An 18564-nucleotide genomic window follows, 5' to 3' on the forward strand; every position below is an offset into this window, starting at 1 on the left:
GGTGTTACTGTAGCTTTTTACGTTCTGAGATTTAATAATAAATTTTTAGAGAGTTACTTCCCTTATATATGCCAAAAATGCATTAAAAATGGGAAAAATTGATGGTAAATGTTTTTTTAAATCGTAGACTCATCGTAGACGCGCGCTAATACCCAGAAGGGCTCGATATGAATCACGACTATAAGATACCCGGTTTTGGTTACACTGCACCGCAAAATGTGGGAGTTGTTAGGAATCTAAATCGTAGGAGACAGACAGCACACAACCTCACTTTTATATATAAAGATTTATTCCTCCTATATGTGTGTATTTTATAAGAGAAAACTATGTAATAATTTAAGTAGAAAAAAAGATCAATTTCATACACGAACTTCTGTTTGTTTATTATATGACAATAATAAATGACTTGTATGTGTTATTTTATTTATCAATATGGTAATGGCAATTATATAATACAGTTCATTTAAATAGGTCATTTACTCATTCTTGAATGTAATGATAGTAATGGGAAATTAAGGTATTGAGGTATTCATGTCGAATTAAGAGTGAATATTTCTTTATAAACAATATTTTTTTTGTTTTATTTCGGGGTACGTAAGCAAAAAGATTTGCTTTTGCTCCCAGGTTGGTGCTTTGAAATACAGTTACTACTCATTTTTGCAAAACGTGGAGGCGCAATGGCACAGTGGTTAGGGCAGCGGACTCGCGGTCGTAGGATCGCGGTTTCGATTCCCAGACCGGGCGTTGTGAGTGTTTATTGAGCGAAAACACCTAAAAGCTCCACGAGGCTCCGGCAGGGGATGGTGGTGATCCCTGCTGTACTCTTTCACCACAACTTTCTCTTACTTCCTGTTCCTGTTGTACCTGTATTTCAAAGGGCCGTGTCACGCTGAATATCCCCGAGAACTACGTTAAGGGTACACGTGTCTGTGGAGTGCTCAGCCACTTACACGTTAATTTCACGAGCAGGCTGTTCCGTTGATTCGGATCAACCGGAACCCTCGTCGTCGTAACCGACGGAGTGCTTCCATCCATTCCATTTTGCAAACTGACTGAAGCAATGTGATATAAAGTGTCTTGCTCAAAGACAAAAACACGCCGTGGGAATCGAACTCACGACCTTACGATCGTGGGCCGAATACCTTTACCACTAACCTTAACCACCATTATATGATAGAACATCGGATGAAAATCTTTCTACCTATTAAAGGAAGAAGAAGAAGAAGAAGAAAAGCGAGCATGGTTACGTTGTCAGTTAGTTCTAATGTGATAGCGAGGGAGAAATACCAAAACAAGACTCTCATGACACCATGTGGCTGTGTTGTCTGGTAGTTCATAAGGAATAGTAAACTAGATTAACCAAAGTAAGCTATGCAGTTAGTCAGTTCCACTGTGATAATCTATATATATAAAAGTGAAGTTGTGTGTCTGTCTCCTACGATTTAGATTCCTAACTACTCCCACATTTTGCGGTGCAGTTTAACCAAAACCGGGTATCTTATAGTCGTGATCCATATCGAGCCCTTCTGGGTATTAGCGCGCGTCTACGATGAGTCTACGATTTTAAAAATAATTTACCATCATTTTTTTCCATTTTAATGCATATTTTTTAAATATAAGGGAAGTAACTCTCTAAAAATGTCTACGATGAGTCAACGATTTAAAAAAAAAATTTACCATCATATTTTTTCCATTTTTAATGCATTTTTTTGCTATTTTTTGGCTATAACTCTCTAAAAAGGCTTTATAGTTATTTCCCTTACAAAACCGAGCAACGCCGGGCGATACTGCTAGTAAAGTATATAAACCAAAGTAGGTTATGTTAGCCGGCACTTTCAAGGGCGTACTTTAGCAATATTAGAACAGGAAATGATAAACATAATGCATGGCGTGACAACCAAGGCAAAGGCTTTGAAATTAAAGCTAAAGCTGTGATCTGGAAGCACTCCGTCGGTTACGACGACGAGGGTTCCGGTTGATCCGAATCAACGGAACAGCCTGCTCGTGAAATTAACGTGTAAGTGGCTGAGCACTCCACAGACACGTGTACCCTTAACGTAGTTCTCGGGGATATTCAGCGTGACACAGAGAGTGACAAGGCCGGCCCTTTGAAATACAGGTACAACAGAAACAGGAAGTAAGAGTGAGAGAAAGTTGTGGTGAAAGAGTACAGCAGGGATCACCACCATCCCCTGCCGGAGCCTCGTGGAGCTTTAGGTGTTTTCGCTCAATAAACACTCACAACGCCCGGTCTGGGAATCGAAATCGCGATCCTACGACCGCGAGTCCGCTGCCCTAACCACTGGGCCATTGCGCCTCCATTAAAGCTGTGATCTACATCATAAACAACAATCGGAAAATGCCATCTCGATATTATCAATGATATCATGGTAAGAAAAAAATAGTTGTACTGGGAAATCCGTCGGGAGGTGAATATTGAAGTCATATAAGAAATAAGAAATATAAAAAAACTATAGTGGACCTGGAGGGGATGCCCATCATTAATTTGAAAGAATACTGGTGGAAAGTTCTTTTAAAGCATCTCTTTTAAAACATATAAGCATTAAAGTCCAGGCGTAATGATTTGAGACAGAGAGAAAAGGAAGTTTGCACAGTAATAGTGGAAATCAGTTGTCCAACAGATGTTAACAAAATGTTAAAGATAAAACGAAACACTCGTAGCAAACTAATGAGAGTTCTGCTGACATCACGTTCAGCAGGATTTGAACCCTGAATCTAAAGCGGAAGAAATACTCAATGGTATTTTAGCCAGTGAGGCGGCGAGCTGGCAGAAACGTTAGCACGCCGGGCGAAATGTTTAGCAACATTTCGTCCGCCGTTACGTTCTGAGTTCAAATTCCGCCGAGGTCGACTTTGCCTTTCATCCTTTCGGGGTCGATAAATTAAGTACCAGTTACGCACTGGGGTCGATGTAATCGACTTAATACCTATGTCTGTCCTTGTTTGTCCCCTCTGTGTTTAGCCCCTTGTGGGTAATAAAGAAATAGGTATTTTAGCCAGTGCGCTAATGTTTCTCGTCAACTTGTCGAATCAGCAGATATTTATTAATGCTGAAGGTAAGAAAGAATCTATAACAAACAAATTAGAAATCTCCTGATATTTCACCCCGACTCTAAATTAAAATTGATGCCGGTGATTATCAAAGTACTTGGTTATTATATAACTGACGACGAGTGGGCTTCACGAAACCACAAGAATACGACTAATTAGAAAATTATAATTACAAGCCGTTAATGGAACTTTGAAATTGTGTAAAATATTTCAGAAGTTTGGCCTGTAGTAAACACACACACACACACACACACACACACACACCACACACACACACACACACACACACACACACATACTTACGAGCGGATGCCGAACAATTCCTGGCTTTGGGTAAAAGAAAATACAGAAGGATCGATTAATTATGATTTCATTCAACATATTCCCCTCTCTGATTCACGCACTTATCCTTCAGTTTTTCTAATCTTTGATCCTTCAGTTTTTCTAAGCTCTGATCCTTCAGTTTTTCTAAGCCCTGATCCTTCAGTTTTTCTAAGCTCTGATCCTTCAGTTTTTCTAAGCTCTGTAAGAGAACTCGGAAGGTTGGGCCTCCAACCAGGCCTTTCGCGAGACCCTTTAAACCAGGAACTTTTCAGCACTCCCTCATATACACATTCACCATCTACGTTCATCCGTCGAGACGACGAGGTCTTAGGCCTTCTTTTAGAATGAGTGATGACTCGCGCGGGGGGAATTTTTTAAAGCGAAAACGTGTTGCGCATTATCAACCTCTCTTTCTCGGCCATGACTACCTTCAGTCCAGTAGTAAGACCCGGTGAAGACGACTGCGAATGGCGACGGATGCGAGTGATGACTAAAATGCCGCACTTTGCTCTCCGCACTCCACAATACGCTGATGTAGCCGCCTTCCCCTCCGTTGAACCATGAAAGTTTCTTCCGCAGAGTCCATCGGATACAGTCTTCATATGCATAGGTAGGCAACCCTTAATATTTTAATTAACTCATAGCTGGGCCCTGACAGGTGCTACTATTCTGGGTCAGATTAGAGCTCGGAGCAATAAGGGCTAAGCGGTGGTTATAAACCAGATTTTTTTGTAGGGGTGGTCATTGGTTCCATTCTAAGTGACTATTTAATTTTTTAGTTAGAAGGGAAGACAGTAGTCATGAGAGGTTACAGGACCTCCGAAGTTGAGGAAAAGGAGGGTGGAAGTTATCGTCAAACAGAAAACCTGGCCCGAGTACTTGCAATAAAGCAGGCTTCACTAAAGGTACCCAAGGTGCTATGTAGTAGTATTAAACTGGGTGATAGGTTAAATCTACACGGCGACCATGTTCAGATTTGAATTCAGAACGCGAAGAACAAAAACGAATACTGCATGTAATTTTTGTACATCCTGATTTTTATTAAGAAGGACCTGTTTCTGAGCTAGTCTACTGTGTATGCTGTACAGACCTACTAACTCATACATTTGGGCTCCCACGTAGCTACCCATGCTTACGCCGTTCAAGAATTTGGACGTGGAGATCTCCATTTCCAGCGACTTTGATGGCCACCTCCCAGTGGTGTCGGGCGTCAACGAAGAGCCCTCGACTACAACAAGACGACCTAAGTTTTTTTTCCAGGGTCTGGGGTCTTCCGCCCCTAAACCCTATAGACCATCACCTCACCCTTACCCGTCTTGTTGCTTAACAACAACAATAACCCATGCTTACATTAAATATCTCACCTTCTTACTTTTTGCATGCAGGAGTTCTTAAAAATGAAAAATATCCTGCAATGTTCTTCCAAGCAGGCTGTAGCAGTTTTACAGCCTTAGATTGGTATTTTTATATTGACCCTGAAAATCTGAAAGACAAAGTTAAAGTCGGCAGGATTTGAAATCGAAGTACTGTGAATCAGAACAAAGCATTCTGTAAAGCATTCTGACCGACGACACTCCAACAACTCCACCTAGGAAATTCTATTTTGAACCAGAAATTGTGAGTGTGTGTGTGTGTGTAAGTGTGTGTGTGTGTGTGTGTGTGTGTGTGTGTGTGTGTGTTTGTATGTGTGTATGTAATCCAAAAGTCTACGTACATACACAACGAAGTAAAGAAGAAAAAAAACAACTATCACAGCGATTGTAAGAGAAGCCACATTCCAAGATAAGAAAAACCACTGAGAATTGATTGATTGCAACAGATTAATTCTATGAGAATACAACAAAGAAGTGAATACGTACACACTGCAACGTAAGCAGGTGATTTTCTACTAAAAGTTAGGATCTCAAAAACCAGAAAAAAAAAAAAAAAAGAGAGATTTCAGTCACGCTTAGAACGGAACAAAACGCAGACATATTAAAGTAACAAACTGTTAAGAAACACATGCGGCAGGTTTACACAATTAAATTCGAGACGGAAAAAAAAAAAGATACTGCAAAAGTATTCGTAGCATCATATTCAGCAAATGTACTGAAGCACCTATCTGGAGATGATGCTGATGTTGCTGTTGTTGCCGGCTTCAGCTTGTCTTTTCCTCAAATAATTATCGAGGTCCGTATTATGTAATGTTGCTTCATTTAAAAAAAAAAAAAATGATTGGCGCAGCAGGAGTGGCTGTGTGGTAAGTAGCTTGCTTACTAACCACATGGTTCCGGGTTCAGTCCCACTGCGTGGCACCTTGGGCAAGTGTGACTTCTGCTATAGACTCCGGTTGAGCAAAGCCTTGTGAGTGGATTTGGTAGACGGAAACTGAAAGAAGCATGTCGTATATATGTATATGTATATATGTATGTGTGTGTGTTTGTGTGTCTGTGTTTGTCCCCCCAACATCATTTGACAACCGATGCTGGTGTGCTTACGTCCCCGTCACTTAGCAGTTCGGCAAAAGAGACCGATAGAATAAGTACTGGGCTTACAAAGAATAAGTCCCGGGGTCGATTTGCTCGACTAAAGGCGGTGGTAGTGGTGGTGGTGATGGTGGTGCTGTTACTGTTGAGCGAAGCGGTCTTCGTCCCATAGCTCGCAAGATCGCGCCTCTGTAGTAGCTGAAGTCCGAAACGTGGTCCTTTGCTATTCGTAAGACCCGCAGAAGATAAAGCAGGTCAACCCCCGACACCGAGAGCATCGACGGATGGATGAATGCGCATCCAGGCTCAGCGGTTGCGGAGGAAGTCGGGGACAAGAAACAGGAAGAAAGAGTGAGAGAAAGTTGTGGCGAAAGAGTACAACAGGGGTCGCCACCACCTCCTTCCGGAGCCTTGTGGAGCTTTAGGTGTTTCTGCTCAATAAACACACAGAACGCCCGGTCGGGGAATCGAAACCCCGAGTCCACTGCCCTAACCACTGGGCCATTGCGCATCTGCTGTTGCTGTTGAGCGAACGGTCTTCGTCCCAGAGCTCGCAAGATGGGAGAAGTCTGAAACGTGGTCCTTTGCTATTCGTAAGACCCGCAGAAGAGAGAGCAGGTCAACCCCCGACACCGAGAGCATCGACGGATGGATGAATGCGCATCCAGGCTCAGCAGTTGCGAAGGAAGTCGGGGATAAGAAACAGGAAGAAAGAGTGAGAGAAAGTTGGAGCGAAAGAGAACAACAGGGGTCGTCACCCCCCCCCCCTGCCGGAGCCTCGTGGAGCTTTTAGGTGTTTTCTCTCAATAAACACACACAACGCCCGGTCTGGGAATCGAAACGGCGATCCTCCGACCGCGAGTCCGCTGCCCTTACCATTGGGCCATTGCGCCCCCACTGATGGTGGTACTGGTGGTAGTGGTGGTAGTGGTGGTGATGCTGTAGCTGTTGTCGTCGTCGTCGTCATCGTCCGTCTTGTTCATAGATCCAGGCCTGTTCTTATTAAAAAGGTTTATGATTTAAAAAACGTTCTAGCTATGACTAATCTGTCCTCTTACATATCCAGAACTACGTGTATCCAGCGTTTCCTTCTCTTTTCAATACGCTAAGGTATAATTTGAGAAATATTTGGTTGCTATTCTCACACCTGAAGCCTCCTCCCCCTCCTCCTCCTCCTCATCATCATCATCATCTTCTCGAGTTTACTCGGACATTTTTAACCGATCCACGCCTTCTATCTCGGTCCTATATTAATTAGATACTTGGATCAGTGGACGGCAATTCCAACGTCCTTTTAGCTTTGTAACGCATTCCAGATTGAGAGCGCCAACTCGAATAATGCGGTACTCAAATGCTAGGGAAGGGAATAATCTTTTCTATTACAGGCACAACGCCTGAAATTTGGGAGAATGGGGCTAGTCGATTAAAATGATCCCAGGTGTCAACTAGCACTTATTTCATCGACTCCGAAAGGATGAAATGCAAGATCGGCTTCGATGGAATTTTACCTCACAAGAAATGCCGCTAAGTATTTTGCCCGGCGTGCTAACGATTCTGCCAGATCGCCGCCTTAATAGAGAAGATAATAATACATGTAGTTTCATAAGGTTTCTTGAGTAATAGCATCTTCTAACATCTTCTTGGTAATAGCATCTTTACAAAAGGCGACGAGCTGGCAGGAACGTTAGCACGCCGGGCGAAATGCTTAGCAGTATTTCGTCTGTCGCTGCGTTCTGAGTTCGAATTCCGCCGATGTCGACTTTGCCTTTCATCCTTTCGTGGTCGATTAAATAAGTACCAGTTACATATCAGCAAATGACACTTCGACTTTAACCACCCACAAGATGATAACACGCTATTTTGTTGTTGTTTGTTCCTTCTCGAGCCATGCCTGGCTCATAAGGGCCGGTTTCCCGATTTCTTTGCGCATAGGTCCCCCACCTGGACAGGACGCCGGTCCGTCGCAGGTGAGCTGCAACATGCAGGAGGAAAGAGTGAGAGAAAGTTGTGGCGAAAGAGTCAGCAGAAGTTTCGCCATTACCTTCTGCTTGAGCCGCATAGAGCTTAGGTGTTTCGCTCATAAACACACATCGCCCGGTCTGAGATTCGAACCGGCGATCCCTCGACCGCGAGTCCGCTGCTCTAACCACTAGGCTATGTGCCTCCACACGCTGTTTAGGATGAGCTTCCGAATGTCGAAAGTGGATATTTGTATATATTTCTTTACTACCCACTAGGGGGCTAAACACAGAGGAGACAAACAAGGACATACAAAGGGATTAAGTCGATTACATCGACCCCAGTGCGTAACTGGTACTTAATTTATCGACCCCGGAAGGATGAAAGGAAAAATCGACCTCGGCGGAATTTGAACTCGGAACCTAACGGCAGACGAAATATGGCAACGCATTTCGCCCGGCGTGCTAACGTTTCTGCCAGCTCGCCGCCTTGTGGATATTTGTATAGTTGAACATCGAGTGCTACCAGCTTACTTGGGAGCTTATTCCCGATTAGTTTAAAACCTAAACCGATTGTTAAACAAACAGGAACCTTACATTCTTGCATAGGTCGATGTCCTTGTGGAGTGGTTTCAATGATTTTTTTTACCGAAAAATATGAAATAATTACCCAGTTGTTATGATGGAAACACGGAGACCACAGCAGCTTCTTGCTTCGAAGAGCGAAGCTTTTCACTGATCCAAATATACATTACACTTTCAACATTATCAAGTTCAGTCCCAGTAATATCAACTCAATTTCTCAACCATGTGATGGTTTATCTGGAGGCGCAATGGCCCAGTGGTTAGGGCAGCAGACTCGCGGTCATAGGATCGCGGTTTCGATTCCCAGACCGGGCATTGTGAGTGTTTATTGAGCGGAAACACCTAAAGCTCCACTAGGCTCCGGCAGGGATGGTGGTGATCCCTGCTGTACTCTTTCACCACAACTTTCTCTCACTCTTACTTCCTGTTTCTGTTGTACCTGTATTTCAAAGGGCCGGCCTTGTCACTTTCTGTGTCACGCTGAATATCTCCGAGAACTACGTTAAGGGTACACGTGTCTGTGGAGTGCCCAGCCACTTACACGTTAATTTCACGAGCAGGAACCCTCGTCGTCGTAACCGACGGAGTGCTTCCAGATGGTTTATGAATCTTAGCCTTACCAACCCGAGGGCTCAACGAGTCCATTAAAGTCCCATTAAATTTGGCGGCGAGCTGGCAGAAACGTTAGCACGTCGGGCGAAATGCGTAGCCTTATTTCGTCTGCCTTTACGTTCTGAGTTCAAATTCCGCCGAGGTCGACTTTGCCTTTCATCCTTTCGGGGTCGATAAATTAAGTACCAGTTACGCACTGGGGTCGATGTAATCGACTTAATCCGTTTGTCTGTCCTTATTTGTCCCTTCTGTGTTTGGCCCCTTGTGGGTAATGAAGAAATAGATTCCATTAAAGTCCCAGGCCGTTATTACGATGTCATTGTCGTTCTTCACTGAAGCAGTTTTAGGAGGCCCTCGTAGAAACGCTTCATTTCTCTTCCCTTAGTTCTGATTGCAGTACCCATACAGAGATCAATGTAGTCATAGCTAGTCTAAGCTTTATTAGTTTGTAACATACCCTTACCACCTTAATTACTTCACCCATTTTTCTAGAAACAAAAGTCATACTTCGCCCAAACTAAGGCTGTTATCCATCTAGAAATTTTGAAAGAAGTATCAATAAAACCAACTTTTAAACACCAAGTGGTTATGGGGGTCCACGTGAGTAAAACAGTAATTAAAGGGGTCCATAGGTAAAAATAAAATAGGCGCAGGAGTGGCTATGTGGTAAGTAGCTTGGTTACCCACTACATGGTTCCGGGTTCAGTCCCACTGCGTGGCACCTTGGGCTAGTGTCTTCTACTATAGCCTTGGGCCCACCAAAGTCTTGTGAGTGGATTTGGTAGACGGAAACTGAAATAGCCCGTCGTATATGTGTATATATATGTGTGTATGTGTGTGTGTATGTTTGTGTGTCTGTGATTGCCCCCCCCCCAACATCGCTTGACAACCGATGCTGGTGTGTTTACGTCCCCGTAACTTAGCGGTTCGGCAAAAGAGACCGATAGAATAAGTACTAGGCTTACAAAGAATAAGTTCTGGGGTCGATTTGCTCGACTAAAGGTGGTGCTCCAGCATGGCCGCAGTCAAATGACTGAAACACGTAAAAGTGTAAAAGAGTAAAGAGAGAGTGGTGAATCACGGGTTAAAATAACACAATGAACAAAACGTAATCTTTTAGTCCAAGGAAAATAACTCAATACATTACACCTGTTTGCTTAGTTCCGTTCATGCTTATTCCTCTTGGGTGAGCAGCATCTCTTTTTTCACTATGCAATAGTTTCAACGAGAAAGTGAGTGTAATTCAGAAGCTGTGGACGTGAATTAGTTTACTCGTTCCAGAACAAACTCCGACGTCTGGCAGCTGACTTGGAAGACACCCATAAAATTATTAACCATCTTACCAACAATAACTCTGAGTACCTTTTCAAACACCACCTGTCTAACACCTGTGGACATGTTTACAAAGTCAGAAAACAGCACAGCTCCCATGACTTTCGGAAACATTTTTTCATGCTAAGAGTTCCTGAAGCATGGAACAAACTGCCGGCATCAGTTGTTAGTTGTCGGAGCACTGCATCCTTCAAAACTTCCATGCTTCCTGAGAATCACCAACACTACACCTGATTTTCTCCCCTCCATACACACGCAAGCATGTATCTGACTCATACACTGTTCACTTCCCAGACATTTGTACATTACTGCATATGCTTTATATGCACTTTTGACAAGTTGTGGTGCACCTGAGCACTGCATACAATAATTTCATTATTATTATTATACATAGACTTGGAGTATTTAAGATAATTTACTATCGAAATATATTTTTGACACTCTTTTTGTTCACTGTACCTATGAAAGTTCTGGCTATTGTGGCTATACGTTTAATGCTTTGCCCTTGGTGAACATTTCGGGGCTTACTTAGCCTGGATAACATCTGCATCTCCAATACTCTCGGAGAGTCGGAACTGACGTATTTGAGGATATGCGGTGTCTATGTCGCAACACTACGATTCCTGAGCTATCGTGGACTGTTACGCTGGCCGAATACGGGTCGCATCGCACACAATCTTGAGATACGTTTAAGGAAAAGAAAATCGATCTCGTAACCAGTGTAACGATCTACTCACACACAGCTCTCCGTTTCAGTACCAGTAAGATTGTGTAGGGAAAATGTCCGGCAGGCCCATCTCCAGACTTTGGTGCCTGGGGACGGTCTAGAACATTCTGAGTGAACAGTAATTTGTATTGCAGGAAAATTTGTGTAAACTGTATTTTCTAAACGTGAGGGTGCACCATTGAATAAGGAATGGGCAACGCTGCCCAGGGCCCCTAACTATTTTATCCTTTGTATATATATGTATATATATATATATATGGGGGGGCTGTGTGTATGTGTGTATATATATATATATATATATATACATGTGTGTGTGTGTATGTGTATATATATATATATATGTATATATATATATATATGTATATATATATATATGTATATATATATATATATATATATATATATAATATATATATATATATATAATAAAACAATACTGGGAGGATAGAGACGGAACGAAGCGAAAATTCGAAAATTCGAACGAACCTGACGCGAAGCGCTGTCAGACAATAATGTAATAAATAAAATATATGCATACATACAAACATATATGTACGTACCGACATCTACATGCATGTATACATGCATATATAAATATATATATACGTACAGGACACCACAAAAAGACGTAAAACTCAACAGAAACGAAAACGGAAAAGCCATTTTGTAATTTATTTCTCGTTTTGTATTTTCTTGTACATGTATTTTTAATTTTGTATTTTTATCTTGTATTTTATTGTGCAGGTCTTTGTTACGTCCCTTTTTGTGTTACATTTTTTTCGTGCTTGTTTTTACCCCTCTGCGAGGTTATTTTATTTTAATTCTCTCGCAGGAAGGCCTAGTATTGACGAGTCGTGTCCTGTCTTGCCTTCGAAACACGCTATGTCTACAAGTGACAGCTGATGAAGGGGATTTTCCCTTGTGTAGCATGTCCTGTACCTCGTTTTTCTGTTGTAAATAATGTTTTTCCCGTTTTCGTTCTCGTCCTGTTCCACGTCTCTGTCCTTCTGTTGTAACAAAATGGCTTTTCCGTTTTCGTTTCTGTTGAGTTTTACGTCTTTTTGTGGTGTCCTGAACGTATATATATTTATATATGCATGTATATATACATGTAGATGTCGGTACGTACATATATGTTTGTATGTATGCATATATTTTATTTATTACATATATATTATTTATTAAAGGGGTCCATAGGTAGGAAAAAAAATAAGCGCACGAGTGGCTGTGTGGTAAGTAGCTTGCTTACCCACCACATGGTTCTGGGTTCAGTCCCACTGCGGGGCACCTTGGCCAAGTGTCTTCTACTATAACCTCGGGCCGACCAAAGCCTTGTGACTAGCTATGACTACAATGATCTCTGTATGGGCACTACAATCAGAACTAAGGGAAGAGAAATGAATATATATATATATATATATATATATATATATATATATATATATATATATAATATATATATATATATATGTATATATGCGTGTGTGTGTGTATTGCTGAAACCCCCTTCGGTCAGGACTGACCATAGGATAGCACCTAGAAAGTTACCTTCCAGGCACAAGCCCGGGCAAGGTTGTTTATGGAAGACTAGCAGTCCCCTCTCCAGGCCACCAGTGTTATCCAAGGGAAAGGCAAAGGGGCCGATACAGCTTGGCACCTGTGACGTCGCAACTCATTTCTACAGCCAAGTGAACTGGAGTAACGTGAAATAAAGTGCCTTGCTCAAGAACACAACACGCAGCCTTGTCCGGGATTCGAACTCACTACCTCGCGATCGTAAGCTCGATGATCTAACCACTGTATATGTGTATGTATATGTATATATATATATATTATATATATATATGTGTGTGTGTGTGTGTGGTGTGTGTGTGTGTGTGTGTGTGTGTGTATCTATGTATGTATGTATGTATGTATGTATGTATACAAAGCTCGACGCTCTAACCACTGTATATGTGTATGTATATATATATATATATATATATATATATATATAATATATATATATATATATATATATATTATATATATATATACTACCAGTATCGCCCGGCGTTGCTCGGGTTTGTAAGGGAAATAACTATATAAGCATTTTTAGAGAGTTATAGCCAAAAGATAGCAAAAATATGCATTAAAAATGGAAAAAAAAATGATGGTAAATTTTTTTTTAAATCGTTGAATCATTGTAAACATTTTTAGATAGTTACTTCACTTTTATATATAAAGATTTCAGAAAAGCAAGAAAATGTTTCCGATACGACTTACGAGATTTATGATACCTAAAAAATAATTAATTTAGTAAAAGAGTAATAAATGTTTTATTGGTGAGATATAGAGTCACGTGAACATTACGGACCGTCGTGATTCGTACTTTGGATCTTTTCGGTTTGAACGGCAGTTTTTAATATAATTTATAGGTAACTAAAAAAATTTTAACTTCGTATACTGGTGGAATGTGTTTTTAAAACATCTTTTTCTCTTGACTTTATTGAGAAAATTCTATAGTTTGTAAGATATTTGTTGGGTTTTTTTTCTGCAATTTCAACCAATCACTGACGTCTATTGAGGTAAACAACATTCTGTGCCGTATGAATATGTCCCTCGTTTAAGAAACAGACTGGGTTTATTTACATTTCTGAAGAAAAAAAGAAAAGCCCCCCTCCCCATCTAACCCTAAAATAGATTGAAATGCAATAAGATCGATACCAGGGTCATAATTATGGTTGACAATTTCATATGACACCGCTAGAAAAAACTGCCGTTCAAACCGAAAATATCCCGTAATTTTCATTCACGTTTATTATCAAATCTACACAATTACAGATTACGCTTATGATAATATCATTTTTTAAAAAATAGAAATATTAAAATTCTCAGATTGAAAGGATTAAATAAAACAACTACTACGAAATAAAATAAAAGATATTACAAAATATGGAAGAACTAATTAAATACAGCTATATAAGTGTAAGTATAAATCAGTCACTGTACTAAATAGAAATAGGTATAATAGTTCTAAGCTAGGGCAAAAAATTATCGCTTCTCGGCCTTTTGGCTAAGATCAAAGTGTAGTATCTGTTCTTATCAGCTTAATATCTGATACGGTCCCTATTTGGGACCATCGATATTAAACTGATTTTTAGAACGAGGCGAAGAGTTAGGGGCTTGCTCCGCCTTTGCCACGGGTTGGCCTGGTATAGCAGTACTTCCAGGATTCAGCCCATCTCCCACCCGGGAGATATAAACAAATTAAAAGCAGACTTAATATCCTGACATCCCTTCTACCACCTGTAATTACATACATCCACATCTTCTGCTGTCCACCCATCGTTTGCCTTGTTTTCCTCATACAAATAATATCCTGGAAGCCCTTCATCTTCTGTTTTTAATACAAGGCTTGTGGTTTTGACTGCTATTTCTAATCGCTCCGGTCTGTCATAGTAAGTATAAATTGCAAAGCAACAGTTAGTTACCGCAAGATAGAAAGCCACCCTTATAATTTGTTTTTTAATTATAAAATACAAGCAGTATCGCCCGGCGTTGCTCGGGTTTGTAAGGGAAATAACTATATAAGCATTTTTAGAGAGTTATAGCAAAAAATGGTGAACTTTTTTAAATCGTTGAGTCATCGTAGACATTTTTAGAGAGTTACTTCCCTTATATAATAGCGAAAAAATGGAAAAAAATGATGGTAATTTTTGTTTTAAATCGTAGACGCGCTAATACACAGAAGGGCTCGATATGAATCACGACTATAAGATACCCGGTTTTGGTTAAACTGCACCGCAAAATGTGGGAGTAGTTAGGAATCTAAATCGTAGGAGACAGACACACAACCTTACTTTTACATATATATATATATATATATATATATATATATATATATGTAAACTTAGATAAACTTACATATGTTTCGACCAAAGATTGGTCCACGCCATGTCTAACTTACTAGCACCACCTGATATGATTATCTAAATCCTGTTTAAGTCAAGTTTTGTTTATGGTCCATTCAAGTAGCGAGTTTTTGTTAAGTTGTATCCAATTATGGGTGGCTTATCTGGTATTCCTTGAAGAAATCTATTCAGACTCCGTTTAAAGTTGAGGGGATCCTGTTCCTCTTTGATCTCTTTCGGGACAATGTTAAATAGGGCAGGGCCTGTTGAGGAAAAGAAATTATGTTGCAGTGTACATATATGCTGTGATCCTGAATTGGGCAGGGGACGTATGGCCCGTGGTCCCAGTCTTGGATGAACCTTGAAGCTAATGTTCAGGTCGTTTGGGAAAAGTTGGCGGTATATTTTCCACATCGTATAATTGATGTGCCGCTCACGGCGGGGCTGAAGAGAGTAGAGTTTCAAGGCTTTAAGGCAGTCCCAATAATCGAGAGCAGCCATGCCTTCAATTCGTTTAGTGAGTGTCCTCTAGAGTGATTCAATCCTCGAGATGTTTTGTCTTGTATGGGGAGACCACAGTGGGCAGCAGTATTCGAGGTGTGGCCGTACAAAGGAGGAGAAGAGTGGTATGATGACACCTTGTTCTCTGGACCGGAAAGTTCTTAAGATCCAGGAACTCATCCTACGAGCTCTATCGACCTTATTGTTGATGTGGGCACTCCAACTGAGATTGTTATCAACAATTACGCCCAGGTCTCTGATATTGTTAGTGGCTGTGAGCGGTTCCCCTGAAGGAAGAGAGTATGGCTGTTTTAGAGTGGACTTTCTTCCAAAATGCATCAGCTCAAATTTTCCCTCATTCAGTTGCATTTTGTTTCTGTCTGCCCATTGACTCACAGCATATAGATCAGACTGGAGTTGAGTTCGGTCTGCTTCTTCATTGACGATTTGCTGGAGCTTAGTGTCATCAGCAAATATTTTCACTTTGCAGTAATGTACGACACTGGAAAGGTCGTTTATATAAATTATAAAGAGGAGCGGGCCCAAGACAGTCCCGTGGGGGACACCGCTGGTGACTTTTGCTGGGCTTGAGTGGACTCCATCGACTACATGTTGTGTTCTATTCGCCAGGAAATATTTAATCCAGTGTAGAAGTTTTCCACAGATTCCAACATTTACCAATTTTGAGAGTAGGATATTGTGGTCTACCCTGTCGAACGCTTTACTGAAGTCAAGATATATAACATCAGAGTTCGAACCTGTTCCAAAGACTTTAAGTATATCTTCAATGTGGTGTAAGAGCTGTGTTAGACAGTCCCTTGCCACAGTGAAAGCCATGCTGATTTGCATTTAGAAGTTAGTGGGTCTCCAGGAAGTAAGCTATCCTTGATCTTAACACTCTTTCATATATATATATATATATATATATAATATATATATATATATATATATATATATATATATCCTGTGAAAATTACAAGGATAGAAAATTGAGAAAAAATTTCATAACGGTGGCTAGCATGCATCATAAAAGTCAATAGACAACATATTTTCATATATGAGTGTGCATAAGTATTTTGCTTTGGTTTTTGCTGCCCTTTCTAGCATGTAAGGCGTCCTGTCAAGGGTCACATCTCTGTATAAATACTTATACATTCATATATGAATATGTGTGTGTGCAAATTTTCAGTTTTGCATTTATTTTTGTTATTGTTTTTTTTTTTTTTTAATTTGTTTGGTTTATGTTGCACATAATGTTGAAGTTGTAATGTCAAATATTTAAAATACCTATCCATTTTTGTTTTGGTAGATTCGTAATCTTCAGTGCTTAAAACAGAAAACATTCAGAGAAATTTTGGTTTTTGACATTACTGGATAATTTTGACTTTATCCTCTAGGATTGCCAAGCTTCGAATTCAAAAGGGATACAACTTAAGAAGAGTGGTCTCGGTGCGCGCACTCGCGTAGTAACGCATCCGCGCTAGCTTGTCGTGACAAGTCGATCCTAGAACGACTACCTAGCAAAGTAAATAAAAGACAAAATAAATATTTTTTTTACACAAAGTAAATAATTTTTTCTAAACAAAGTAAATAAAACGCAAAAACACGAAGTAAATAATTTGGATCTTTTCGGTTTGACCGGCAGTTTTTAAAAATAATTTCCATGTAACTAAAAATGTTAAACTTCATATACTGGTAGAATGTGTTTATAAAACATCTTTTTCTCTTGGCTTTATTGAGAAAATTCTATAGTTTGTAAGATATTTATTGGTTTTTTTCTTCAATTTCTGCAATTACAACCAATCAATGTCGTCTATTGAGGTAAAAACATTCTGTGTCGTATGAATATGTCCCTCGTTTAAGAAACAAATTGGGTTTATTTACATTTGTGAAGAAAAAAAGATACCCTTCCCCCCACCCCTAACCCTAAAACAGATTGAAATGCAATAGATCGATACTAGGGTCATAATTATGGGTGACAATTTCATGACACCGCTAGAAAAAACTGCCATTCAAACCGAAAAGATTCAAATATTTTTTACACAAAGTAAATAATTTTTTTAAACAAAATAAAATACAAAAACACAAAGTAACGATCGACTAGTCACGACTAGCTAGCTCGGATGCGTGATTACGCGAGTGCGCGCACCCGGACCACTCTTCTTAAGTAGTGCCTCAAAAGGCAATTTGCGGGATCGAATCGACGGGAGAGCACTTTTTTCCTCCCGAAACAGAAATAACCATGGTAGATAACTCTGTTTGATAAATTATCTGTGAAATAATAATTTGCAAATATTAATGAGAAATGAGTCGATAACATCGACTCTAGTATTTAAAATAAAGTACCAGTTAAGTACTTGAGTCGACTGTTTGGACTAAACCTTTTCCCTAAAACATTACTGGTATTGTCCCAAAATCCGAGACGTTACCGTCGTACAGAGTTATCGACCGTTGTTCATTTCGTCAAGTAACAGGAAGTCGACTACGCACACGCACACACACATATTAACATACATATATATACATAGTATAGTTGATGCACATATATATAGACACACACACACACACACACACACATCATATTGGTACTACTAGTGAACAGTGGTCCCGGTGCGCGGACTCGCGCATCCGCGTTAGCTAGACGTAAGTAGTCGATCCTACAACGACTTTGCGCGTATTTTTGTCTTTCAAGGCTGAATTCATATCAAAGAAAATTAAATTACATTTTTCGAACAAAGTAAATAAAACGCAAAGTGAATCATTTTTTAAAACTAAGTAAATAAATTATTTTTCAAAACAATGCTTATAATTTTTTTTAAACAAATTAAATATTTTTCGAACAAAGTAAAATTAAAAGGCAAAGTAAAAATTTTTTAAAACTAAGTAAAGAAATTATGCTTATTAACAAACTATGGTTAGAGTTAGGGTAAGGGTTTAAAAGTCTTAGGATCGACTACTTACGACTAGCTAGTGCGGATGCGCGAGTGCGCGAGAGCGCGCACTGGGACCACTGTTCGCTATTAGTACCCAGTATATTCACTTAGATACATAAACACGCATATTCGCATACATACATATATTCACACAGTACGCAT

The 18564-nt window shown here is 40.1% G+C and overlaps 1 non-coding gene across 1 annotated transcript; it reads left to right on the forward strand.

Annotated features, from left to right (window-relative positions):
- The first annotated feature begins 14110 nt into the window (after nt 1–14110).
- On the forward strand, nt 14111–14304 carry LOC115216895. The gene has a single exon (XR_003882127.1). It is a non-coding gene; the product is annotated as a U2 spliceosomal RNA (small nuclear RNA).
- The last annotated feature ends 4260 nt before the right edge of the window (nt 14305–18564 follow it).

This window comes from Octopus sinensis, linkage group LG10 (genome assembly GCF_006345805.1).
Source record: "Octopus sinensis linkage group LG10, ASM634580v1, whole genome shotgun sequence".
In the NCBI taxonomy this organism is placed as follows: Eukaryota; Metazoa; Mollusca; class Cephalopoda; order Octopoda; family Octopodidae; genus Octopus; species Octopus sinensis.